Source organism: Pelodiscus sinensis, chromosome 6 (assembly GCF_052426305.1).
Source record: "Pelodiscus sinensis isolate ZL-2025 chromosome 6, ASM5242630v1, whole genome shotgun sequence".
Classification (NCBI taxonomy): domain Eukaryota; kingdom Metazoa; phylum Chordata; order Testudines; family Trionychidae; genus Pelodiscus; species Pelodiscus sinensis.
Window position 1 is genome coordinate 106813504 of NC_143057.1, and position 26048 is coordinate 106839551.

The 26048-nt window shown below is 41.8% G+C and overlaps 1 protein-coding gene and 1 long non-coding RNA gene across 9 annotated transcripts in view; one reads left to right on the plus strand and one right to left on the minus strand.

Moving 5' to 3' along the window:
* Positions 1-21207, minus strand: part of NIPBL (NIPBL cohesin loading factor) — a 312200-nt gene extending 290993 nt beyond the window's left edge. For 5 of the 8 annotated variants that reach the window (XM_006139462.4, XM_006139457.5, XM_006139458.5 and 2 more), the window contains exon 1: positions 20473-20611. The gene's annotated coding sequence lies outside the window, so the exon portion shown is untranslated. Of the gene's footprint in view, positions 1-20472; positions 20613-21116 lie in introns of those variants that run through there. The other 3 variants (XM_075932528.2, XM_006139460.5, XM_075932529.2) reach the window with 3 other exon arrangements.
* On the plus strand, positions 20718-23982 carry LOC142829968 (uncharacterized). The gene is made up of 3 exons (XR_012904948.2): positions 20718-20852; positions 21209-22111; positions 23732-23982. It is a non-coding gene; the product is annotated as an uncharacterized LOC142829968 (long non-coding RNA).
* The last annotated feature ends 2066 nt before the right edge of the window (positions 23983-26048 follow it).

A 26048-nucleotide genomic window follows, 5' to 3' on the forward strand; every position in this document is an offset into this window, starting at 1 on the left:
ACAAATCTGCAGGATTCTAGATACAAAATTTATATTTGTATCCATATCCCCAAAATGAGCTGAGGATATCCACACCACATCCCTGTTTGCAGATACCTATGGATATAAGGCGAATATTTACAAATTTACAGTTCCCTCCATAAGCACCGCCTATGGTGATATGTTTCAGTGCTACTTAATGTTGGTAAGGGGTTAGAAGCTAGAGCCAAATTATGCTGATAATTATTTTCAATTCTAAGATTAAAGCTTCTTAACTCAAGAGATTTTACAAACATTCTTTTGGATCATTTGACCCTTAAATTGTGTGTGTGTGTGCGCGTGTTGACATCTCCATCCAGATGGGTTATGAAGATAAGGTTTACCACCATGTATTTAACACATACATGCTTGCACACATGCATGTACACAAAACGCCAGCTACCTTATGAAGTACACAGAAAATTATATGCTAAATATTTATCCTGGATTATGCTGTATTAGTCATTGAACATTTAAATTATAAATGCATGATGGTCATGAAGCTCCAGTTCCAGCTCCCGCATCACTAATAGAACAAGAGTAGAGTTAACCACAGACAACTTATGATCCTCATAAAAAAAAAATCAATATTGTCACTGCTTTTCTCATTGTTCACTTCTTTTTGAAATATGCTTGATAAATACGTAGAGAGAACCTTCCCAGAGAAAACATCCTGTTAGTTAAGTTGACTTTTATTTTTATTGACATTTTTAACGTTACACTTTTAAGACAGTGAATTTTTCTATATGCCAGAGCAAACAGAAAATATTACCACACCAGGTCATACTGATCTCAAACAACATTAAGATACAAGACCAAAAACATCTCCGTTTAGTTTAGATTTATATTGGGATTAATTTAGAAGAACCAATATCTCTAATGTAGCATATATACATGGTACATATTGTGTGTAAAACATGAATGTGGATCTCTTATTCTGAGTTCTCACACCCAATACGTAGAAAGTATCACTGTGTTTTCTTTTGAGCAACAGACACTTAGCTCAGATATATTTCAGTGCTCAATCTTCTCAGAAAGGATGAATTTATTACTGCAGCTTCCCTAAACTTTAGCAGGTCCACACTACTTTTTTATTATATTTTTATATGAACACATCCTATAGTTTTCAGTGTTAAAATACCGGCTTTGAATCAGAGAAACATGTAAAAATAGTTAAAGGACTCTTAAGTGAACAAGTGAACATACTGTATCTTTCACATATTTATGAATTTCCTTATTTTGCTAAATTGCAATTTTAACTGTTTAAACGCAAGCTTTTAGGATATCTTATTATCTGGATTAGACAAATAGTATGAGGTGCATTTTATAAACAGAAAAAGAAAACCTATTTTACATTCTAAAATACAATCAGCAGAATAAAGACTTAAGACCAGACAGACAGCTGATCCTCCCAGACAGAGTAGCTAGACCAGGTCAGCACTAGACAGAGTAGCTAGACCAGGTCAGCACTGGCCAGATAGAGAAGAAATGTTCTCTCCCAGTGTTAAAGAATTGCTCCTTGAAAGCTAGTTCAGTCTTTAGGATCTGTCTAGGACACAAGTTCCCAACCTTTTCCAGATGGGGACCCATTTTGACAATTCAGGAAGACTTGATGACCCAAGGCAATTCAAAAACAGGGGGAAGGAGGGAGGCAGAGCCACCTGGGGAGACACTTCGCGACCCTTTTGAAATGTAATGGTGACACATATTTGGGTCCCGACCCATAGATTGGGAAACCCTGATCTAGGAAGATCCACATAGAATCTGCTTATCCCCGTCCCAACACAATCCAGAGATACTCCACCTATCTCACCTGTCTGTTGCTGGGCAGACAGGTAATGCAGAACAATGCTCATCATCCCATACCTTGTACTCATGGAGAAGGGAGCTAGTTTTGGCCCTAACTTCAGTCAGACATTTATAACATTATTTTAACAACTGATCTAGGCAGCACCATGTTCTAAATGTGGCCACTGTGAATACAAGCCAAGTCCATCTGCTACAAAAGCATTAGGAACACAGAAGTAACCAAATATAATGAAGAATAAATTACTCGAGATATTAAATATTCTGAGGGAAAAAAAATAATCCATAAAGCAAGTCCAAGAGACTGTTACATTTTCAGGAGGCACTAATTTGAATGAACTATAACTAATTTAGGTTTCTTTTTCATGCTACTCTGTAAGAGTGTCCCCACACTGCACCATAACTCAAAATAAGGTACGCAAATTGCTTTGCTCAAATTGCATCTCTCATTTCAGTTATTCAAAATAGCTTATTTCGTCATTTGGCACTGTCTACACAGCACCAAATTTTGAAATAAAGCTATTCTGAAATGTCCCTTACTACTGGTAGAATGAGGTTTACAGGAACATTAGAATAGTCAGCCCAAAATAACGGGCTCTCTGTGAAGACGTGGAATAGCTATTTTGGGATACTCTGGTATCCCGAAAGAGCAGTGCAGTGTAGATGTAGCCTCAAAGAATAAGTGACTCAATCAAATTTTACAAGTTTTATTCTACTTGAAAGAAATGAAAATTATCCCACATGCGCAACTTTTAAAATGATATAAATGTACTGGACATATATATTTAAGGGAAACAGCCTACATCAAGGACCAAGAGTTACTTCAGAGCTTTCAGAAATGTTTGATTATACAATTGTTAGAATACATCCAATTTTTATTTGAACTTTCTGCAAATGTAAATTTTCTAAAGGTGCGTATGCCACAGAAATGGTGAAATAGTAATTTATAATTTCCAAAGAATAGGTAGTGATTATTAATCCCGGTTCAATAACGTTATATTTTACATATGCTAGTGGGAAGCGGGTAGGTTTAAAAGATAAAATAAAAAAAGAACAAATTAAAAATCACCTAGAAAAGATAGATGCCTGCAAGTCACCAGGGCCTGATGAAATGCATCCTAGAATACTCAAGAAGATGATAGAGGAGGTATCTGACCCTCTAGCTATCATCTTTGGAAAATCATGGGAGACCGGAGAGATTCCAGAAGACTGGAAAAGGGCAAATACAGTGCCCATTTATAAAAAGGAAAATAACAACAACCCAGGAAACTACAGATCAGTTAGTTTAACTTCTGTGCCAGGGAAGATAATGGAGCAAGTAATTAAGGGAATCATCTGTAAACACTTGGAAGGTGGCAAGGTGATAGGGAACAGCCAGCATGGATTCGTAAAGAATAAATCATGTCAAACCAATCTGATAGCTTTCTTTGATAGGATAACGAGTCTTGTGGATAAGGGAGAAGTGGTTGATGTAGTACTAAACCTAGACTTTAGTAAGGCGTTTGATACGGTCTCGCATGATGTTCTTATCAATGAACTAAGCAAATACAACTTAGATGGGGCTACTATAAGGTGGGTGCATAACTGGCTGGATAACCGTACTCAGAGAGTAGTTATTAATGGTTCTCAATCCTGCTGGAAAGGTATAACAAGTGGGGTTCCGCAGGGGTCTGTTTTTGGGACCGGCTCTGTTCAATATCTTCATCAACGATTTAGATATTGGCATAGAAAGTATATTTATTAAGTTTGCAAATGATATCAAGCTGGGAGGGGTTGCGACTGCTCTGGAGGATAGGGTCATAATTCATTGATCTGGACAAATTGGAGAAATGGTCGGAGGTAAACAGGATGAAGTTTAATAAAGACAAATGCAAAGTGCTCCACTTAGGAAGGAACAATCAGTTTCACACATACAGAATGGGAAGTGACTGTCTAGGAAGGAGTACGAAAGAAAGGGATCTAGGGGTTATAGTGGACCACAAGCTGAATATGAGTCAGCAGTGTGATGCTATTGCAAAAAAAGCAAACATGATGCATTAACAGGTGTGTTGTGAGCAAGACACGAGAAGTCATTCTTCCGCTCTACTCTGCGCTGGTTAGGCCTCAATTGGAGTTGTGTGTCCAGTTCTGGGCACCGCATTTCAAGAAAGAAGTGGAGAAATTGGAGAGGGTCCAGAGAAGAGCAACAAGAATGATTAAAGGGCTAAAGAACATGATCTAAGAAGGAAGGCTGAAAGAATTGGGTTTGTTTAGTTTAGAAAAGAGAAGACTGAGGGGGACATGATAGCCGTTTTCAGGTATCTAAAAGGGTGTCATAAGGAGAAGGGAGAAAACGTGTTCTATCCTCAGAGGCCAAAATGAACAAGAAGCAATAGGCTTAAACTGCAGCAAGGGAGGTTTAGGTTGGACATTAGGAAAAAGTTCCTAACTGTCAGGGTAGTCAAACACTGGAATAAATTGCCCAGGGAGGTTGTGGAATCCCCATCTCTGGAGATATATAAGAGTAGGTTAGATAAATGTCTATCATGGATGGTCTAGACAGTATTTGGTCCTGCCATGGGAGCAGGGGACTGGACTTGACCTCTCGAAGTCCCTTCCAATCCTAGTATTCTATGATTCTATGATATATGTAGAACTAATTCAGTAGTTCAAAACATATTTACTTTTAAAGTATGAATTATAAGTAGGGAAAAGGAGGAACTCTCTCTTACCTAATGTTGCAACATAATCAGACTGTGAATGATATAGTATTCAATATCACATGATTTAAGCAATTTGGGAACACAAATATTCAACAATTCTATTGCTTTGTTTTTAACTTTACTACGGAATGGTCTCCATTTTTTCTTTAGAAAGGTGTATAAAAGCAAGATGTTTCAAAAGTGTACTAAAAAGTTGGACCGCAGATGTATCATCCCACACAGTTTCAAGAAAAATTAAGTTTTGAAGTAACTGACAGTAGTCATGACTACAAACATCTAGGGTACGTCTAGACTACATGCATCTGGCGACAGAGGCATGTAGATTAGGCTACCCGACAGAGTAAAATGAAGCGGCCATTTAAATAATCGCCGCTTCATTTAAATTTACATGGCTGCCGCGTTGAGCCGACAAACAGCTGATCAGCTGTTTGTCGGCTCAGCGCGATAGTCTGGACGCTCCCCTGCCGACATCAAAGGGAGTTGTCGACAACCCAGGTATGCCTCCTGGGATGAGGCATACCTGGGTTGTCGACAACTCCCTTTGATGTCGGCAGGGGAGCGTCCAGACTATCGCGCTGAGCCGACAAACAGCTGATCAGCTGTTTGTCGGCTCAACGCGGCAGCCATGTAAATTTAAATGAAGCGATGATTATTTAAATCGCCGCTTCATTTTACTCTGTCGGGTAGCCTAATCTACATGCCTCTGTCGCCAGAGGCATGTAGTCTAGACATACCCCTACTGAAGAACAATAAAAATGTATACAATGTGGGGAAAGACACAAAGCACTATACTACTGCATCTGTAAAGGAGAGCAACAGGACAAAGAAACGTGAAAAACTTTTTTGCATCCCTCTTGGTCTGAGATGAAAACCATGCACACTCACTTTATACAGAAAGTACATGTATCAATGTATCCAATCTTTTCAGCTGGAGGGACTAATGTTATTTACAAAGGTCACAATGCTACTTTGGGGCAGATTGTCAGTCCTGTGCTACTCAGGCAGAGCAGAGGGAGAAGTCACCTGCTAGAATTCCTCTACTATACAGGAATCCCAACATGCATTGAGCTAGTATAGCCTGCCCCTACACCTCCCTCCCAGCAGACCCTGACAGAGGGGCATGCTGGAGGCCGAAAGAAAGTGTGATTTGGGCATTTGGCACATAGCCCTTTGAGGACCACAGTCAGCTGAGATAGCACAAGTTGAAGCAGTCCCCAGACTGCTTTAACCTGCACCAAGGCTTCCACAAAGACTCAAGCTGCACTGAGTGACTGCTGTTTCTTAGCATCTCCTCTTATTTCCCTATTGAGAGCTGCCATGGGTGGCTACATCAGAAAGGAAGACATCCTTTGCCAAGCATTTACCTAGGCTGAGGCACAGCAACCTACGTTTCTGTCCTGCTCTCTTGTAATAGAGCAGCCTGGGCTACTATCTCTTCCTACTCCTTTGCTGCAGCAGGTGAGATGGTCACATCCAAGCTGCTCTTGGGAAAACCATGGGAGGCAGTGGCCCCTACTTCCTACTAGCAATTACAAAAATCACAGGGCATGATCCAGGACCACATTTCAATTGAATATATATATTTTTTTCCTTTCAACACAGTTGGCACGGAGAATCACAATTTAAAGCCTACAAGATCACAAGTGATCTCGCAAGCAATAGGTTGTATACATTACTATCTATATGCTTGGCAACCATAATGCTATCTGACTGTTTCCACATTAATTTCTGATAAAAGCAAATTAACACTACACAGAACTAGGGAAGTAAGAGAGTAATCAATTAGCTTAAGCTTTAAAAGGCAGTAGGAGCAGGGCAACCTTCCCCCCTGCCCCCAGCTCCTACTGCGCTTTAAATTACAGAACCACAGCTTTGGTCCACGACCAGGCACAAGCAGGGACTGAGCTGGACTGCCTACTAAATTCAGGAGCTAGGCGAGCAGGCAGCCCGTCTCAGTCCCTGCCTGCAGTCAGAGACCAAACCCCGCTGCAGCTCTACAATTTAAAACGCAGTAAGAGCCAGGAGACAGACTGCCCAGCTCCTACTACCTTTTATATTGCAGAGTCACAGCAGGGTTTGGTCCTGGTGCAAGCCTAGACTAAGCGGGGCTGCCTTCCCCTATGGAGTAAGCGAAAAGTCAATAAAAATTCTATTGACTACTCGATTACTAAAATAACCTAAATTTAACATCCCAACACAGAAAGAACTATCTTACAGTTTCATTATTTTCATTTTTATTTTTTTAGGATCTCACTGTAAGGACTTTAGCTCTTCCCCGACTACTCTTGTTTCTTTAAAGCACACCTCCTCCTTTAAAGCATGCAAATCTCCTGCATTCCATGCTGTAAATTGGTATGGCATAACATTAAGTGGATGGTTTTGTATTATGGCAAGATTTTGAAGCAAGTGTTGAAGTAAGTTAGTATTCTTTTCTGTGAAAAAGTAATAGGAGTATAGGAATATATATCCCCTAGCTATCAAACCTTTCCCAGAGCTGGACATAGGATTTCTTGCAACTATAATTAGTAAATCAGTCAAATAATAGTTTAAGAAATACAGTAACAATGATGTACCACTATACTTTCTTTCAACTTTAATACTTTAACATTAAAATCAGTAAACTTAATGAACTGTACTGAGAAAAATTATAGTGAAGAAATTCCAACCTTCAGGAAGCTACTTTCAGCTCTTATCAGTCTACAGTGACATATAGAAAGACATGATTTAAATCAGAGAAACATATTTCCCTAAAGCAGTGGTTTTCAAACTACAGGTTGCAACTCAGTAATGAGTAGTGGAATGCCAAGCAGTGGGTCTCATTGCTGCAGGGTGATCAGGTGACCAGTAGGGGTGCTAAGGCAAGCTATTTGCCTGTCCTGGCACGGCAGACTGCACTGTACCTCAGAAGCAGCCAGCAACAGGCCTGGCTCCTAAGTTCAGGGTGAGGGGAGGAGAGCACACAGGGACCCATGCACTGCTCCTGCCCTAAGCACTAGCTCCGCATTTCCATTGGCTGGGAACCTGCTGCTGGCAGCTTCTGGGGCACAAAAAGGTATTTGGTGCCAGGAGAGGCAGGAAGCCAGTTTTAGCACCCCTGCTGCACTGCTGACCGGGAGCTGTTCAAGGTAAGCCCTTCCTGCCACAGCCCTGACAACCCCAAAGCCAGAGTCTCTCCTATACCCCAAAGCTCCCATCCTCAGTCCCTCTCTGGAGCCCACACTGTTTAGTCAAATTATGCTGGGTCATGAGCATCAACAAATTTCTTCAACTGGGTCATAAGGGAAAAAAAAAAGTTTAAAAAAAATTTGTCATACATGAGGACAGTGGTTTTCAAACAATGACTAGGGGGGCTGTTCCCTCTGCTTGCTACACTTGCCAACCCCCTTCTCTCTGGGGTAGATATCTAGCCAGGGAGAGGATACAGGAGAGGGCTGGGGGCAGGGTGTCTGGCCAAGGGAAAGGGGGCAGGAGCAGGCTGGGAATGTGTGTCTGGCCAGGAGGTACGGTGCAAGAGCAGGGGAGAGTTCGGGAGAAGACTGGAGGTGCAGTGTCTTAGTAGAAGGGATGAGTGAGTGGACTGGGGGTGCAGTGTCTCAGCTGCAGGGATGTGTGAGGGATGGTGTGTGGGGAAGGAGGAGGCTGTGCAGCTCCCACCTCCCCAGGAGAAGGGAGGCCACACAGCTGGCAGCTTTTGCCCTCCCCCCCCTCCAAGAGGAGAGGGAGGCCACGCAGCTTGCCGCTTCTACCCCTCCCCCCCTGCCGCCCTGGGGAGGGGGCAGACTGTACAGCTCGTGGCTTTCCCTGCCCCTACGAACACTGGGGAGAGAGGAGGCAGGGCAGCTGAGGGCAGAGGGATACAGAGCAACGTGGTGATGTCACTCTATTGTCCCTCAGGAATTCTTTTTTTTATGATAGAGAGCAATTATGAACAAAAATCTAAGGAAGTTAATAATGATACTGCTTTCTTATCAATACTACTGTATAAATAGCATGGCCAAATTAAAGATCATATTAGCCTTAAAGGTGTGGGTTTAGTCTGTAAATTGACTACATAGAAAAGAAGATTTCTTTTTTTAAACAGATCTGTTCCTTTGTACACTCAAAGTTATATCAGCTGAATGTGGTGACTAAATATTTCATCGCATTTTAAGCATGTGGGCCTTACTGAGTGAATACAGTAAAACTGTGTAAAGAATTTTATTCCATTTTATTAAACACTAAACATATTGATGTATATGTTCTAATAAGTTACACCTGTGTGAAGCTACTGAGATCAATGAATTTTCACAAGCATTCCTGAGCACATCATCTGAGAATGAAGCCACGTGAGTGAAACTGAGAATCTAATATGCCCTGCAGATTCTTTATCAGTCACAATCATGTAGAGAGACAAAGAATCCAGATTGGCTCTCAGAGCTCAACCTAAATTTTCAGTATTTGAATCAGAATGCTGCTTTTTTTTTTTTTAATTTGAAAACTGAGCACATCTGATCTGGAAATCACTGACACAACCATGCCATTTTTAACAGGGTCACTTTTCAGAATGAAAGCACATTTACTTTTTTTAATCTTTATTAACCACAAAATAAGACCAGAAGAATGACACTTCTCACTCTTTTTGCTTAAACTGACATAATTAGGCCCTTTACAAGCATCCCCTCTCATTGTCTTCTCCCTGCTTTGCCCTTTCACTCTTTCCCAGGCATTCAGCTCCTCCATATATCCTCTCCCCTTTCCCCTGCCTCAAAGCAAGGTGCAAATCAATCCCAGTAGGGCAGAATACTAGTCCCTGGTCAGAGCACTCAGCTCATCAACAAGCTCTTTCCTTCCACACTACCTCAGGGAAGGAAGGAGCCTGCCCCACCAGGAAAGCTTAAGAGCCTGGAGCAAAGTGGGAGGGGGGGGGCAGCCAGGAGTGTCAAAGCCTCACACAGTGCTGGTATGGGGAAGCTTCTCTGTCCCTCAACTAAGATTTAGAGTGGCAATGAGGTGGGGGACGACAATTTCCAACCTGTTTGTGTTCCTGCCTCATCCTACAGGCTCCACAGCAGCCCTCAGGGAGGAGATTTAGCACCCTCTTCACTGCCAGCTCTCCTGCCCTGGGCCGGCCCCTAGGAAGTACAGGACTGCTTTATCCCCCAGGCACCTATCCCTGGTGAGCCACTTCTCTGGCTGGGATTGTTGAATACCCTGAAGTCAGGTACCCTGGGCCCTAGTGTACAAAGCATCCTTAGGGTTTAATCCCTTCCTGTCTACGCTATAGCTGGAGGTGACTGGATTATATCAGTGACCAGCAGCATCTTGGACCTGTTAAATGTCTTTCAATACTGTGTGGACAGGAAAGGACAAGCTGGTTCCAGCCACAAGTGGGCAAAGAGGAAATCAGCTCTGCAAAGACATGGGTTAAGTCAGAGGTCCCCAGCGCGGTGCCTGTGGGCACCATGGTGGCCACTTGGGCATTTATGTGTGCCCACCTAGTGACCAGGGCCTGCCTGAGCCATTCTTGCGCCCTGGGCACGTGAAGCATGCGCAGCCCCGCCCCCGGGCAGCCGGCAGCCCCAAAAGATTGGGGACCACTGGGTTAAGTCATCATTTCTTCCCTTCCTGTTCCCTGTGGCTGGAAGCAGCTCTCGTCACTTCCCTTCCTCAGACTGAGGAAAGGCTGCTGCTGGCAGTGATCACTGCTCAGCAGGGATAAGTGCCATGGGAATAAAGCAGTCCTGCACTCCCTAGGTGCAGGCACCAGCGTTCCCTCTAAGCTGCATGCCTGCATACTAAAAATTTTAGGTCTGCCCACGTCATTGTAAGAGCCGTGCAGCAGCACTCGCTGGCTGGTATGGAAGGTGAGTGGCAGCAGCAAGAGCCGCTGATGGCCTGGTGGGTTCCAGGCAGCAGGCGACTGCCCTTTTGTTCCTCCCGGAGCCAGGGTGCATGAGCTGAGGCTGTTCCACTGAGGCTTCCCCAGCTCAAACGGGCCTTGTGTGGCTGCTGCTTTACTCCACCTGGAGCTGGGACTGCCTGCAATACTATTTTTAGTACCACAGTCCCGCGGTACTAAAAACAGTACTGCGGGCAGTCTCTGCTCCAGTCGATGCACGCAGTTCTGCCCCAGGAGCAGCTGGAGCCGGAGTGTGGGGGCTTCTGGGGCCAGAACCTCAGTACTAAAAATACAACCGTCGCCCTGGCTGCAACCCCCACAAACTGCTTTCCATGTCAAATGTAGAAAGTTAGGGAACGGGGAGAACTGAGGGGAAGGTCGGGGTGAGGAGAGGAATGGGACTGTGCTGAGAGGAGAGGAGGGGGCCAGAGCAGGAGGAGAAAGGGGCAGACACCAAAGGGCAGGGTGGAGGAGAGATAAATGCCAGGGAGCCCAGAGGAGACAATGAGAAAAAGGGCAGGAGGGGGAGAGGAAGGAAAGAGTCAGTGGGGATGTGAGAAGGGAGGGGACAGGATAATGTTGGGAGAGGAGAGGGGACAATGGGGGTAGGAGGAAGAAGGGAGGAGAGGAGTGGGTGCCAGGAGAAGACGGGTTGAAAGGAGGTGTGGCAGGGGATGGAGCAAGTCATGTGTGAGGGCACAGAGGGACATGAGGAGAACTGGGGCAGAGGATGGTGAGGTAGTGGGCACCAGGGAGAAAAAGAGCAAGGAGGACAGGGCAGTGAGTGAAGGAGAAGGCACCATGAAGGTGCAGGGGTAAGTGAAGGTGAAGGTGCCAAGGGAATTGTGGGGGTGAAGCAGAAGGGCAGAAAGGTGGAGTGGAAAGCTGGGCACCAGAAGACAGAGGAGAGAGGAAGAACAGGTGGGTACAGGGAGGTGATAGGAGAGGGAATGGAGAGAGGTAGCTACAGATGATCAGAGTAGAGGAGGAATGGGAACAGGGGAAAGAGAAGGGCAGGTCCCCAAAGAGCTGAGGGGAGTGAAAAGGGCAGGAGCCAAGACAGCAGAGGAGGATGAGAGGTGGGGGGGGGGGCGGCAGCAAGCACCAGGGGAGCAGATGGGGCGAGGGGAGGGTGGGAGACACAGCAGTAGAGGGGAAAGGGCAGAGATTTATAAGATATTTATTAATAACTTGGGTGCCACAATGGCACACATCCAAACAAGCACATGTGAACTCAATATTGGTGCACAAGACAAAACTCACTCCATTCCCAGGTGGAAAATCCTAGTGGGAACACTGGCAGGCACATAGGAGAGATTCAAAGGCCACCCAGCTGATTAGCAGAGTGCCCAAAGCCAGTAGCATATGCTTCTACAGGAGGCGCATCTCCACACGTGTCTCAGTACACACAAAATTCCACACTTGGATGAAAAAATTAGAGGGAACACAGGCTTGCTGGCCACATTCTGGTGTAAAACATGTCAGAAATTAAGGGAGGGGGAATATGCACCTTCATGTCCACCCAATGACCTCAGAAAGACACAGAGCCAGGTACTAAGAGAAGCAGTCTATCCCAGGGTCCCAGACAGGCATGGAGGGCAGAGAGCACAGGGCAGGGACAGTCAGATTAGTCAGTCAACCCTCAGTGAAACAGAGGTGTACAAGAATGTGTGCGTGTCACCACCTACGGTGTGTGGGGGGGGGGGGGGAGGGACAGGAGTGCATGCCTAACCTCTCCATGTGAACTCTAAAACCTTAAAAATAAGGTAAAAAAAGAATCCAACTATGCAATATTTCTTTTTTAACACGGGCTCAGTGAGTCAACTTGAATGTTTGTACTACATAGTTCTGACTGACTGCAGTTGAATTTGCTTGAATATTAGAAATTTTACAGGTGTCCTGTATTCAGCATATGGAAATATGGGCACCCTATTCACAAGTATCCTCACAGATTTCAACAGGCTTCTCACATGAGAAAGCTGGCAGGGCCAGACTCTTACTACAATGTACAAGCCATAACTAAAATTTTGTTTAGCTTGCTACATCATTATTGCTTGTTTAGGTGGCAGTACTTCAGAACATGTTACATTCACACAAATAAATGTATGTTTTATATATACTATAAATAATGGTTTCCAAAGCGACATCCAAGCAAGTCACCAAAATATAGTAAAGTCAACAACGTATTCAAACACTACTGTATCAAATGATAATTTTATATTATACATAAAAACTATATGAAAAATTATTAAAGGTTGCAAAGTCAAGTACTCAAAAGACAGGAAATGCCAGAATTAAGGATGTCTGCCCATAGTTAAAGGCAGAGGTAACAGTAATATCTATTGTTAAAGTTAGCTGACACTTTAAGCACCAGATTTTCAGTTCACTTACAACTTTGTCAAATTTTAATCCTTTGGGTTGAAATTTGTTATACCAGGTGCATGCCTCAAGCTAACTTTTTAAGTTTCTGCAAAAACAGTTCAGCTGTTATAGGCAAGAGAAAAATGTTCTCAATACTTAAAAAAAGAATCCTTGCAACTGTAACACTGAGAAACAATAGTATCTCACTACTTTGAAACAGGGAACCTGAAGTCAGAGATGTACTTTTTGTTGTCTGTATACAAAACCTCCCAAATGTGTCTGTTGTAAGTCTCTAAAAATTACTCTGCATATGCGCACCAGAATTTTGTTAGAGCTTGGCATCAAAATTCTCTAAACATTCAGTTTGCACTAGGGATGTGAAGGACTAATTGAAAGGTTAATTGACTAGTCTCTCCAGCTATCCCTCCTCCTCCTGCCCCCCCCCCCCCCGCCTCTATCAGAAAGAGGCATGGGGGGAGGGGGGAGGAGGAGGTACTTCAAAGTGGCAGAGACGCATGGAGCCTGAGGCCAGATCCCGGGCTCCATGCAGTACTGCCACTTTCAAATACCACAGGCCAGCTGGGGTGTCCCCAGGCTACACGCGGCGTTTCAAAGCCGCAGCGCTGTGTGCAGCCTGGGATCAGTGGGGGAATCCCCCGCTGACCCCAGGCAGCATTGACGCTTTGAAACACTGCATGGAGTCTGATGCTAGGCTCCCCGCAGCGTTTCAAAGCGGCAGCACTGCATGGAGCCCGAGGTCAGTGGGGGAGATTCCAGCTGATCCCAGGCTCTATGCAGTGCTTTCGCCTTTGATGCAACCCTATGGCTGTTGCTACACTTCAAAGGCAGGTGCCCTATCGACTAATCGAATAGTCGAAGCAAAATGTATCAACTACTCAATTAGTCAATTACTCGCAATTTAACATCCCAAGCTTGCACTGGCATGCTCCAACTTAGTTGCTACCCCAAGATATCAGGCCTGCTGTGGCACCCAGCATAAAAAGTGCTGTGCTCTCAGTACTCCCTCTGCTGTGCTCTCAGTACTCCCCAGGAAATATATAGAAGCTTCACAACTCAAATGTAGAGGAATACAGGTAAGATGGGATTAAAAGGGGTTTTTAACCATTAGAAGACACTCCCTCTTGGACTAATGCAGGCCACAATTTCAGAGACCTAGCAGTCCTCTGCAGTCTAGGAAATAGCTATGAAACCCACCAGCAAAAAATGTGCACAGGTCAACATAGAGTAATAGCCTCCTACTGCTACCTCTGTAAGCTCAAGTGGTAGAATTCAGGGATGTTAATGATTAGTTGACTAAATAACAGAGAAGTGATTGGTTAACGATCCCAGTTAACTGCAATAACCCCTGTTCTCCCCTCCTTCACCCTCCCCCGCCATGCATGCTCTACATTTAAAACTCAGACAGGAAAGTTTTCAATGAAGAGCACGCAGGGGAGCTGCCTGCCACCTGTGCTGCTGTCTCTGATACAGAGGCAGCAGTGCAGAGAGTCAGGTGGGAGCTGATCTGTGCAAGGAGCCAGTTTTTAAACTGTCTCCCCTCATGAACCAGCTTCCACCTTTCACCCCATGCTGCTGCCTCTGTTACAGAGGCAGCAGCACTAGGTGACAGGGGGCTCCTCAGGAGTGGAACCAGGAATGCACTAGCTGCCAGCCTCACCCCGACGGGCACTGAGTAGTCATGTACTCACTTTTTATAGAAATTTAGCAGTTACGTTATTATTAAAATAACTATTTTTTGGCATCCCTAGAAGTCTGTGCTGTAGATCTAAAGTCACCAACACTACCAGTTACCTACATGAGGAGGGTTAAATTCCACAATGGAATTTGTTTTTTCAGTTTGCAATTGTAAAAACCTAAAGTACATATGAAAACAATGTTAAAGGAAAATTGAGATTTCAAAGCCAAGCACTAAAATGATAGGAAATGTCAGAATTAAAGTTGTCCATGCAACTGTAATTTGCCCCCTTGTGCAGTATGAGACAGTAATCATATGATCATATAAATTTTCCCTTCAAAATACCTTGTCTCTCATAGTAAATGATACTCAGAATGAGTTGAGGATGTATAGTAACTAAGTCTGTCGTCTATAGGATCTTAGCCTCATTTCTTGCAGAAGTTGAAGGTTTGTATTTAATGGGGAAGAAAATTATAGAAATTGAAAGGATAATCTTACTGTTAAGGCAATAGTGCCACCCTGAAGAACTGGATTCCATCTTCTTGCCACAGAGTTCCTATGTGATGCTTGGCAAGTTACTTAAGCCAAAGTTTTCACAGGTGGTCAATAACTGCATGTTCCTCACTTTTTGGGTACCCAACATTAGGACACCCCAAACCTGATTTGCAGAAGCACTGAACACTCACAGATGCAAATAAAGTGAAAGGGAGCTGTGCTTAGAAAATATTAAGCAATGTAAAATACTAAGTATGCAGAAAAATCAGCATCCAAGATTTATGGATACTTTTACAATTTTGACCTTAATCTCCTTGTGTTTCAGTTTCCATCTGTATAATGGGGGTAAACACTGAAGTATAAAAATGGCCACAATAGAGCCATATGACTGCACTAGGCAAGACAAATATGATCATATTACCTCACAGGAATGTAATGAATATAACTTCTTTCTAGTTTGTGAAGCATTCCGATACTTCAATAGTAAGCACTACAGAAACTCCATGAGGAAATTAATAATTCTGTCTTCAGTATGGAATTTGGATAGTGTGTAGTAAATAAGTTATAGAGCAATATATTGACTGGTGATGATAAAAATATATTATGAATAGGTAGCTAGTCTGTAAGCACTGTCCATCTTGAGCACTGACTAAGACCTGGGCCTGTGGAAAGTAGCAGCAAGTGATAATGTAAATGAAGACGACAACATGATGCATAAACACAGGGGCTGAATTAAGGTTGCATTTGTAACTTTCTTTAATTCTGGTATTTTTTAGACCATTACTTTCCACTCTTACTATTATTTAACAGTTTTTGTATATGATGGGTGGGTAAGCAGGTAGGTAGGTGGAGGGGGAGGAGTTTGAATGAAATGTTTCACATCAATGCTTGGCAATGCTATTTCGCAAAAACTAGAGAGACTTTGCTTCACAAATGTGAGTCCTTTATACCTATGGATGAAAGAGTGCTATCAAGGTGAAAAAAAATCTATCACTGAGAAACAACACTGATTTACTTTGAATACTAATGACAATATGAAGCAGCATTTCTGATTGCTTTTATTAAAGGCAAAAAATACTTTGTATTAAAATCTTTCAGTTTTAACATGGAAGACATGAATAATTGTTCTTTTCTTTTTTGATTTGTTTTAAGTGAAGTATAATCTTTAAATTCTTTCTGTGAGCACTATTAATGATTATATTCAATTTAATTAAGTTCTTGTTAATTTTATATGTACATTTAGGTCAAAATCCTCTCTACCACTACTCAAGTTTTCTGTGATAGATAACGGGGCAGGGAGCAAGACAATTGTTAAGTTCTGCCCAGTCTCTGCCAAACTCCCTTAAGCAGTTCTACAATTCCCAACTCTCTCACCTTTGTGAAGCAGACCTGCACCAGTTTCAACATAAGAAGGCCCTTTTTGCACTTGGGGTGGAGGTCTGAATTTGCATCTTAAAGCAAATGCTGCCTATAAGTGAAAAGGAAATAAAAAGATGAAAATTTAAATAAATGGAGCAGTAAATCCTCAGCATAGGCCTTTAATAATTCTCTTTTTAGAAGAGTTTCTCTGTGATTAAAAAAGGTCATCATTAATGCACAGAGAATCCATATTAACAAAAGACTTGAAGATGTCTCCATATAATTATTGGACCTATGATCATTTGATCATTCTAATGAGAAGTTAAGCTAAAAAGTAAATTTTCTAAGACCTGGAAAAAGAAAAATTCAGAAGCAGCACCAAATTAAAATGGTCAGTTCTTTCTCCATTAAATGCAACATTTAATGTTTGTTTATATTTTGTACTGTCATATTCTGAGAAACAGAATAGTTATTTTAAGATAGTCTAGTCTTTCCTTACTCTCCATTCTAAATCCAAAGTCATCACACCAGAGATTATCTATAACTACTGAGTACATGCGTGTGTGCGCACACACACACACACCCCCACACACAAGAGTATATATAGTCCAACGGAAATATTTTCTAGCAACAGATTACTTAGCTGAATTTTTAATTTCAAGACTAAAATAATTTCTTCTCTATTTCTAGATACATAAACTCCGTAATTTAATTTCTCTTACCTAAGCAATTATTGATATTTCACCAAAATGTTTTGGTGTCTGGAATGGCACTTATGAAATAAATTTTAATATAAAAAGAATATTAGTTTTGTATTACTACATATGTTTGGCACATATAAAAGCAATGTGTTTAACAGCTTACAAGACTGAAATCTGCAATAGAACACCTTTATTTCAATCCATAGCTCAAACCATTTCATGATTTAATTAGCATCTCTTTCACCTATTACTCCTCCAAGTGAGTATTCAGAGGGCCCAATCAGAGTCAAGGCTGCATTGTCCTAATCAAACAAACACAATACAGTCCCAAAGAAATTACAATCTAAAGCCTTGATCCTGCAGTTAGATACATATACAGGCATTGTGCCCAGAGTGCCAATGAAGTCAACGGAGTGCAAGGGTCACTTTATATGTCCAAATGCAGGATTGAGGCCTAAAAGTGATTGCACTGGATTGAGTTCTGTTTTATTTCCACAATTAAGAGAAGCATGTTGACATTTTAACATTTTTTAAATGAACAAAGATATACCTTCATCCTAAAATCCAGGTTATTTATTTTTTTAAAAAAGGCAACTTCAGGAAATACATCTTTGCCTGAATCCTTGTACCAATTTTATGGAAATGACATTGTGTACAAAACCAACACAAACAGAAAGAACAAAAATTACTATACAGGGAAAATAAACTACAACATACACAAAGTGCTGTTAAATGCACAAAATAAACTGAAAAATGTTTTTCTCCCTATTCTCTTTCAGTTACAAGAGACATCACATTACTTTAACACTAATAAAAATAACTTCTATTTTTTAAATGTTATGCTGTTAAAATACATGTAAGTAAACTATTGTTTCTGTTTTTTAAGAAGTTTTCTTTATGGACACACAACTGCTCTGACAAATGGAGGACCAGCATAATTTCTTATGCTTGAGGAAAAACAGAAATGAAAATTAAATACCACTTCTTTTGTACAATTTTAAGATTTTCAAAATGAAATTTTAAACTAAAACTAAAGTTCTCTCAGTAAAGTGTGTACCATAAGTACTTTTAATTTATAGATATCCAAATATTTGAGTTTAAGAAAGTTTATTGATGACCCTACAAATTCTGAATTAACCACATTGCATATCCCCTAGGGGAAAAAAACAGGATAAAAAAACCCACAAATACATAGTCTATAACTCCCATGTTTGTTTATAAACATGTTTTTCATAAATATGAACTTTATCCAGAAAAATGTATGTTTGGGGATTTTAAAAACAAGCAGTAAACAGTGTCAGAAGAGATACTGACAGGAACTATATAAACAGCTCAATTTCTACTCATATCATGCATGCTTAAAGTCAATTGCCTTATTTAATTTAAATTACTAAAATCAAAGTGCCTAAATCAAACAAGTTCATTAACATTCATCTACCCAAAACTAATTTTTACTTGTTCCAAAGACTTGTTTTTTAAAAATGATGAGAGAAACCCTAATGCAAATGTCGCTTCCTGATGATGAAAATTACTCAAGTACAACAACAGTTTTTGCACAGTCCTTTCTTTCCTGTAAACTAGAACTTCGTTCAGCCTCCACACACCCAACGGCCCAAAAGCAAACAGCAATTCAGTTACACACAGAGACAGGACAATTAGAGACAACTTGCAGTTCTCTGTAATACATAAAGTTTAAAAATAAAAGCTGCTTTATTAAAGTATAAATGGTTCCTCTCCACGCATGTAGGCCTGAGGCCCTGTTGCAAACAGTGTCTCACAGGACCAGGCAGCACAAAGACAGGAATGGGAGATTAGTGGGAGGGAGGGAGGCCGGGATTGGGGCTCAGCAGGATCTTCAGGCTTTTTAAAATTCAAACTGCTCCCTGACCAATACAAATCACGGACACGCTACTGACTACTACATGGATTTACAGCATTAAAAACACGCCTTCTATGTGACAGCTATATTAACTTCAATCTTTTAACCATGTATAGGACACTGCAAGAGGCAAGATAGCAAGGTTGAGGAGGAAGACTCTGAACACAAAACAGAAAGTTACTTTTAAAGACACATTAACCATTTAATGTAACAAGACATCTCTCTGAATAAGAAGAAAACCTACTACAAAATAGTGAAAGTTTATTGTGCAATATTGCTACATTTTAGCCACTTTAACATTTCCTTTCAATATTGAATATGAAACTTAGTATCAAAACTGCCCGACGAAAGCAAATTTTCACTAATGATGAAGATTTATTGGAAGTATTCACTGATTATCAGCCACTACTTTAAATTTACCACATTTTCCCAACATTCTCAACCCCCACTACACATTAATCCAAGGTTTACTTTAATATAAATCAGCTACCATTTACTTTTAAAGATCTGACACGTATCAAAAGTCATTTACAGACACTTTTGACCTGTTAAGATGACACCTAACTACACAAACAGCATGGACACAAACAGCCAATAACAATCCTGGGACCTCAAAATGTTCTGACCTGACAAGAAAGGATGACTCTTAACTTAAGTCCCATATTCTTAGGGTAAGATCTCAGCTTTACTTTGATCCCTGAAATGCCATATGTTTATAACTCTTATACACGACCTCTGCCTATTTTTTCCAGTTATTAGAAAGCATAAAACACGATTTTTCTATAATTAATTACTGGTTAAATATACATAGTATCTATGTTTATGCACTACATTGAAAACACACACTATACTCCACGTATACTTCCTCGGGTCTGCAGGTGTTCATGGTGTGTATATCGTTCAACAAGGGCTAGTATTCTATAAATAAAAGTAGTGATTATAGCGCGAGTCAATTACTATATATTTGGGATTTCAATACTTTAAACTGTACAAACCCGTATGTATTAACTTTTCAGCGTTCAAACTGGAGTTTGTTTAAGGAGACTTAGTGGTGAGGATAATGGGTATATTTGTTTCTAGCTATAATGGGTATATTTGTTTCTTCCTGCTTCTCACACTGCTCTCTCCCGGTCCAGAGAACTCTCTGGGCTGGTTGCGTTCGGACCTCCCCTCTCGCCTGCCCTAGTGAAGTTGTAAATATGGCAAGGGATCATTGCACATTTGCTGTTAATTGTATTGTTTCCTCCTGCTGCTGCTCTCCGGGTTGAGGCCTGTCACTGAGAAGCCGCTTCGCCTCTCTAATCCCCGAGCTAGAGTAAAGGCGCTGGCCGGCGGGCCTGCGCCCTCCACCGGGCCTGAGCCTTCCGGCAGCCCGGGAAGAGCCAATCTCCTCCACCAAACCCGACAGAGGAAGGGGGTTGTGCAAGGAACACCTCCGGCTGCCCCTCACTCTCCCTCTACCCGGGTAACAGCTAATCCCCTCTGCTCCCGACAGAGCTGGGCCGCCTGCGCTGGGAGGCCCGGCCCGCTGCTGGAGAGGGCAGGGAGGGGAAGGGGAGACAAGGAGGGGAAATTACCTGAGCAAATCGGCGTCTGAATCCAACGAGAACCCGAGAGAGGGGGAGAGGAATCCGCCCCCCTCCCTCCTCAGAGGAGCCGCCGCCGCTGTTGGGCCGCCGCCGCCGCGGAGCAGGAGGAGGAGGGGAGATAATATAACAACAATAATCCGGGCCGGGAGGGGGGCTGGCTCCTCTTCCGTCTCCTCCTCAGTGCAGCGAACATGTAGAGCCGGAGGGTGAGCGGCCGAGACAAATCCCTTCCCCCTGAGCCTGCTTCACAACATCAACACGGGCCGGGCAGAACCGGTTCCGAGACACACATCGACCCGGAGGGCCACCGCCTCTCCCTCCGTGCCTATGAGTGTATGCGGGCGGGGGGGGGGAGTAGCTTAGGCACGGTGAGTCGGTACCGAGGGGGGGCAGGAGGCGGGGGAAGGATCCTGTGTGTGTCTCTCTCCCTCTCAGAACAAAATGCCGACCGGAAGTGCAGCTGCAGGAATGACTCCCTCCACCGGCGCCAAACACCCAACAGCCTCCCCCTTCCCGCTGCCGCTTGCCTCCTCCTCGTTCGCTCAGCCAGCCCTGCTTCCGCCACCGCCACTACTGCTCTGCTCCCCACCCTGCAACGCACAGCAGCAGCTGGAGCTGTTCCTCTCCCTCACCTCTCGGCTGCCACAGCTGATGTCCTTCGTCTGTCTCTCTGCCTTCTCCACTCTGCCTCTGAGTTTCTCTTTCTTTTCCCCTTTTCATCTAGATGAATGCAACTGGAGTTTGCACTTAGGCCTGCGCCAAGCAAAAAGGAACCTGCGATCTGTGAAGAGGGGGCCATTTGAAAGAAGATTGTCTTTTAATGGTGAAGAGAAGGGAGACTTTACATGACTGCAAAATCCTTCCTCGTAGGAGAGGCTTCAGAAGGTTCATTAAAATGAATCCCGAAAAAAGGCAATCTTTCTCGCTCGAATGACGGCGATTTGGCAGACCTTGAACGCTTGCAGGATTTTATTTTATTGTTGTTCTTGTCCATATGTGTGTTAAGATGCTATGGTAGCAGGATTTAAAACAATCCGTGCTGAAAATGTTGCTGTATCGAGTGATTTCCAGATGAGTATGGTAACCGAATAATTGATTGTTTTTACACAGCGTTCTTGAGCAAGTGCAGGGGGAGAGACTGCTATTGAAGTGAAGGCGCTTTGCTTGGACATTGAAATGTTTGTTACAAGATTTTACTAGGCTTATTATGTGTCATAAAGGAGTCTTTGGCGATGGCAACAGCCCTAGTTTGAAAGGTTTTTTTTTTTTTTAATTTTCCATTCAGGTATTGTTTGTGATCGTACCACATGATAAAACGAAGTGTCGTTCATTTTGGCTAGGTTAACAGCTTAGCCTGCCTCCTTTTTTACTAACTGTTGAAGTCCTGCAGTCCTTACTCAGACAAGACTCGGATTATGTCAATTGTAGTCTTGTTTGAGTAAGGACTGTCGGGTTAGACCATACAGTTGGACAGTAAGTATTTGTAAATGTGGAGTGCGCCCTTTTGGTTCTGGATGTACGAGTTTACCTCTTGGATAAATTACTTCCAGATCATTATATTGCTGTTACATACAATTCATCTGGACTCTCTCTGACCTCTATGGAATAATTGCTGAAATAATACCAGGTATGTCTCCACTATCGTTTTTTAAACGTGGCTGTACTTCTCAAATTGAAAACTATTTCATAGTGTCAGAGTGGAATATAATGCTTTTTAAATGTACATATTTTGGGTGAAGAAAAAAGGGGGGATATTGTATTTTAGTATTGAGGATACTAATTTCATACAGTTTATATAAAGGGTCAAAGACTGCTTAAACAACACTTTTGTTTGAAATTTTGTTACCAATACTTGTTACAAATAACCATTAAGGCCCTGATTCTGATTCTGCAAATGCTTAGGCATCACATGCAAAATCCGGGCTTTCAGTTATTCCTCCTCTTTTTGTAGATTGTTCACAGAGTACTAAGAAGGGAAGGGGTTAAAGTGACCAGAAAATGTGATTGTAAAAACACAAACCTTGGCAGGGCCAGGTGTATTATCTACCTGTAACTTATCATTATTATTTAACTAGATTCAAGTTTTTGTTCTCTAGGAAATTGTATTAATATACCCATACAATAAAATATCTTAAAATCAATTAGTAGATTATAAGGACAGAAGGGACAATTGGATAGTAAAATATTTCTCTGTGAAATGTGGCTATACACAAATGTGTTAGTAATAACATACATTAATCTATGAATTTCAGTCAGAATAATTGATTAAGAGTGATAGCACCCCTTTTGTCTTATCAACCCTATTTAATTAAATTAGGCAGTAATACTTGGGGGAAACGTCATTATTGCATTAGCTCTGTATCAGAAAAAAATCAACTTATTAGAAGCAATGTTTGTTTTGGAAACTATTGTTACAATATGGTAGATTCAGAGTTACTGTAAAATTAAGGCCTTAAGTAAAAACAATATATATTTTTATCTAGTTATTATAAAGTAAGATCCTGATCCTGCAGTCCCATCTACACAATTATATATCTGCGCTCCATTGTCTTTATTGGACTCCACCTCCAACCATAAGTATCTGGCCATATATGTCTACAGAACAATTTATTATACATAGTCATATGATTGATGTCCGGGAGGAAGAGAGATTATGGTGTCATGAATAGAGCCCTGGTTGCAGATATCCACGGATAGAAATCCGTATCCGCCGATCTGCAGGGCTCTACTCCCAGAAGATGCTGCAGCCAAAGGAGAGGAACTTAATGCCATCACTTCCAGGACCAGTGAACAATGTGGCTGGAAATGGTACAGCCACATGTTCAGGAGGCGCTGCCAGTGTGGGGCGCTGGCTTCTGGGAGAGGTGGCACCACATTCCCCTCCTTTAGCTGCAGTGACTTCTGGAAGTAGAGCCCTGCAAATCAGTAGCTATTGATTTCTATCCACAGATATCCACATCCCTGGGCAGAAATTTGTATTCACACAGGTCTCTAGTCCTGAAAAATGTTACAACAAAAGTGAATTGCAGGTGATAACTCTAAAAGCTTTAGGCCTCATCCTGCTTCCTTTTCAGTCCATGAGAGGCAGCTGAGGCTTTCTTTTCCTCTAAATGACAAACGTATGGCCATCATCACAGTAAATCTAAGATAGTTACCCACTCTAAATGTGCACACTTTTTATATTCTGATTATTTGTTAAAATTAATAAAATAAGTATGCATTATAATTTTTCCATGTGTTTTTACAGGATGTGGTGTAAACTATCCATTCAAGTTTTCTCTCATTTTAAGTTCTGCATTGTGCACTCTCATAGTGGATAAAGCACTGGAGAGAGACTCAGGAGACCTGGATTCTATTCCTGGCTCTACCACTGGCCTTCTGGGTGACGTTGGGCAACTCACTTTATCTGAGCTTCCCCCTTCTGTAAAAGGAGAATAATGATACTGACCTCCTTTGTAAAACACTTTGAGATGTACAAATAAAAAGTGATATATAAGAGGTTTTTATTATTACTGTTGTTTCTATTAATGTTTAGTCCTCCATGTGTAATATGTATTTCTGGACATATTTTTTTAAGGAAGATCTTGGACGTATCTGCATAAATAGAAAGTCCTCACAACATAGTTATATTTTTAAATAAATAAATTTGACTTGCTGGCAATTAAGAAAAATGTGCACAATTTTGGGAATTCATTGTATATATGTCTTGTGAGAGAATGCAGTGGAGCTCAACTAGCATTCTAAATTTATCAAGTTATTCAGGATTCTGGTATGAAGGCTGAATTACAGTAGTGAGTAGGAGGAAGGCAATGATGAATTTTGTCTGCCAAGAATGTAAATATAAAGTAATGCTTATTGAATTGACTTATGCACAGGCACAAATAATTGTACCATATAATTAATTCATTAGGGAATATTCATCTTAAGAAGTAAATAATCTTAAAGTCAGGTGAAGCTTTCAGTGATGCAGATTTAAAAAAAAACCAACCAAGGTAGCCTGCAGCATGGGGAATAAGATATGTGTACAGTTAACTATGTTATGATTTTCAGGTTTACAATTTGGCATCAACCATTTATTTTCTGATAGGAATTGAGTGCAAAATTCTATATCCCATTTTAAGTTACCTTATACTAGTTCCTTACTATAATCAAGCAACAGGAAATTTAGATTAAATAACACAAAGATTCATTTTCTTTTTCTTGCAAAATAATTACAAAATCTTTTTTTCAGTCCAGAAGCTCTAACACTCATTTTAGTAATTTGCATTAATACAACCGTATTAAGATTTTTTTTATGTTAAATGTTCAAGCCATGTATAATTATAGAAAGCCAAATTATGCTCTCCTGTAGGGAAAAAATAGAAAATTATAAAACTCCAGGACTTTCAGTTTAGAGTTTATTTCCAAATAATCCTATTAGAAGTGGATTCTAACCTTTAGGTATCCATATGTCTCAAGTTCAGTATTTATACAGATATTCTTTAGGAGAATCCCCAAAGTGCTCTCGGTGGCCAGTACCTCCAGTGAAGCAGGTATCTGCCTTCTGCATCACATGCAATTTCTAAGTGAGCTTCAAGGATAGCCCATGTAGGTCTAAAGAAATGGACAGTGGTAAGGGGATCCACATGAAAGAGAGATGATCATTTACCTTACACGATACGGATGATACAAGTTTTGTCACTGACATAAACCCAGAAAAACAAACATGAGGCTCCAAAAGCATGTTGTTATGGCAGGTACCAGGCCCTTCATAGCCCATTCCTATAAGTCCTGTGGTCTTACTACACCACATCCCAAGAAAGGAGTAACGAAGCTGTGTCCTTCAGGTGTGCCTAGAAAGGCTTCATGACAGTAGCAAACCAGAATCCAGCAAGCTCAAATAAAGTGAGCTGCAGGTGTAGGAGTGGTTTGTATAGCATAACACAGGGGCCTTAGAAGTTTAGTTCCTAGGTGGGTCCAAAGAGTATGGAAAAGTGTTCCTCTAGGCCAAAGGAATGTGAGGGACAACCAGAGTTTGGAAAGAGGATGTGGGAACTTTAATCATGAGATGAGAGATGAAGATAAAGAGACCCAGATAAGTAGCAGTATACATTTAAGTGAGTAGTAAGTGTCTGCTGTTTACAGGCTTCTGGGTTGGAACCCAAAGTAGCGAGCAGGCCCAGGTTCTCCCAAAAGACCACTGATGAAGTCCTATAAACACCTGAAAGGGAGCTTGTTTGGAAGCCCAAGTGAAGGAAAGAATTTTAAGGGACCAGAGCCAGGGATGAAGATCCTTATGAGAGCATATAGACAGTTTTGTTGGACTTTTTGCTGTCATGGTAGGGATTCATTTTGATAGTGTGACCTATCTGGAAGGCTAAACCACTCAGGACACATCAAATCAGGTTGACTGCCTACACGAGGTGCCAGGAGCAAGTTAAGGACTGCATTGTCACATATAGCCCTTTTCCATTAATGTGTTGGATAGTTGGGCAACCTCCACCAGAATGGAAGCAGCCAGTATCTCCAAAATACCTTCCTGATATTTCCTCCCCACTTTTCTGGACAGAGTTTTAGATGGCTGT